Source organism: Solanum tuberosum, unplaced genomic scaffold, assembly GCF_000226075.1.
Source record: "Solanum tuberosum cultivar DM 1-3 516 R44 unplaced genomic scaffold, SolTub_3.0 scf00210, whole genome shotgun sequence".
In the NCBI taxonomy this organism is placed as follows: Eukaryota; Viridiplantae; Streptophyta; class Magnoliopsida; order Solanales; family Solanaceae; genus Solanum; species Solanum tuberosum.
This window is the reverse complement of record NW_006239135.1, coordinates 92,189-94,639: the sequence shown is the minus strand read 5'-3', so window position 1 is coordinate 94,639 and position 2,451 is coordinate 92,189. Positions and strand designations below refer to the sequence as shown.

Sequence of the window (2,451 nt, the reverse complement as noted above, 5' to 3'; positions counted from 1 at the left end):
CGTTGTATTATTTATGCTTATGTAGGATTGATTCTAGATACTGAGGATCCAGACTCTTCTAATCTTTTCTTCAAATATCTCTCTTAAATATATAATACTCTAGACTGTCTAGAGTTTTCTTAAGTACAAATATCAAAGATATTTACTCTACAGAATTCTAGAGAGTTCTACTAAATATCTAAGATATTTTCTGTACCTCCAAAAAATCAACTTTAATTTTTCAGAAGTGTTGTATTATTTACCAAGGAGGAGGGTTTGACCATACCTCTTAAATACTACAGCCTTATTCCTAGCTGTACAAACCAAATTTATAATAAAATCCAAATTCACAAAATTTCAATACTAAATGCCTTTTTTCTTTTTGAGTTCTCAACAATGGGAGCTCTTTCACCAGGTTATGCATGGACCCTTCAAGACTATAACGAATGTATGTTCAACATCGTGAACATTGTGAAAGTGACATTGGGATGGAGACAAATGGGATGACACCTGGGCGAGATTTTCAGCCAGACATTGCCTCCGGTGTCTTACTGAATTTATCTCCATCTTCAATATCACTTTCTCGATGTTCATGATGTCCACTAGATTGCCTATCAATACCTCTGACACAGATCTCTATCATGTCGATCCATTTAGTAAACTTGCTGCATACAACATCAGTTTCAAAGAGCTCTATTGTTCGTAGCGTTACCCAACCTTTCTACAATTACAAGACAAGGCGCTCATCAAATTAACTTGGAGTTTGAGTGGTTATTGTCTCATAACGAACATTTGTTTTTGTTATTTGTATATAGCGGAATTAATGAATAAGGTTGTAACTTTAATGCAGGTATAACTGAATCAGAATTGCAACTATGCAAGACTAGTTCTATGTTGGTGGAACACATGATTGAGTGTGCAAGTTACAAACGGAGCCAAATTTAGGAGGGTTATGAAATTAATCAGCCCTATTGTATTTTTGTACAATTTTACAAACAATTTTGTCCTCCTTGAATAATTGAGACATGAAATTGCTGATTCTTGCTTAAACTGGTATCTTACTATATATGTCATAATATGTATACTTCATTAATGGTATGCTAGTGAATGGTGAACCAAAATCTAAGTGATGGATTTTTACTTCCGGTTTTGATTGAAAGAGAGCATATATACTACTTAGAATGTATACGTCCATTAATAGTCACTGGATGAGGTCTCTTGACAGAATAAAAGTGCGAAAAGTAAATAACTCAAAGTAAAACATACAAGAGAGTTTCACGTGAAAACCCCTTGTTCAAGGGAGGAGAAAACCTCGACCTATCTCATAGGGTTTCAAGTACTCAACTCCATTTCACTCAAAACGGAGCAAGACTTCAGATTACAAATCTCTAGTAATCTAGAAATCAAACTCTTAATCCCTTCCCCCTTACTGTAGCAACTCTACTACAAGCAAAAGAACTAAGCAATAACTCTATTGTCTACTAAACCAACTAACTCTAGTCGATTTGTCAAAACATCATCATGTTGTGGGATAAATTATGATTGTGCACTGAAAACATCTAGTTAGACCATGCCTGAAATTCTTCATTGAAGCTAATTATTTGAAATATCCAACTCGAAAGACAGATTTGTGTTGGAAAACTTTAAAGAATTCATCCAAAATCACAAGTAAATCATTAGACATAGACATCAATATTAGAAGAATGGTAATTGGTAGGAACACTAACCTTGTTTCATTGCAATAACTTGATTGAAGTAGGCAACAACTCTATTAATGAAATTGATCTTCTTTTTCTGAGATGGAGAGAAAGAGAAAAAGTATATCTTCTGGTTTAGGGACCAAATCCTTCTAAAGGATTCTGAAGTATTTTTTCATTTGAAAAGGTATTTCAGGTTTGAATGGTACCTTTTCAATAAGTCTCAATCAGATTTAAGAAAAGGTCCATGAATATCAAGCTATCTAAAACAAACTCATATTGATAGATATTTATTTTTTAAGGCCCCAAACTTTAATACATACAATGGGCTACTTCAATGATAGCATATCTACGTATAGTATATTAATATGTGAGTCCACAAAATAGAAATTACTAACAATTTGGACTAGATACAGACTTTAATTTGTGCAAGAACTTATAGAACAGCTTCCTAGTCGATTGGATTTCTGTCAATATAGAGGCTGATGCAATGACATCGATTCATATTATATTTCTTTGTGAATATGGCACAATATGATTCCTTTCTTGATTTGAGGAATCTAAATAACTACTTTTGTTGCTTATTTTTGCCTTGTTTTCATCTTGTAATCTAAGTATTCTGTATTCCATCGCAATACGTGTTGATACTATGACATGTTCTCCCAAAATCTTTAACTGACATATAATAACACTGTATCAAAAATAATCTTTAGCGGTAATTAATTAATGGAATTTTACCCTAAAGCCTATAGTGATTCTGGATCTAATGGCAATT

At 33.0% G+C, this 2,451-nt stretch overlaps 1 non-coding gene across 1 annotated transcript; it reads left to right on the top strand.

Annotated features, from left to right (window-relative positions):
• The first annotated feature begins 453 nt into the window (after positions 1–453).
• Positions 454–563, top strand: MIR8035 (microRNA MIR8035). Its single transcript, NR_127196.1, has one exon. It is a non-coding gene; the product is annotated as a microRNA MIR8035 (primary transcript).
• Positions 564–2,451: the final 1,888 nt, after the last annotated feature.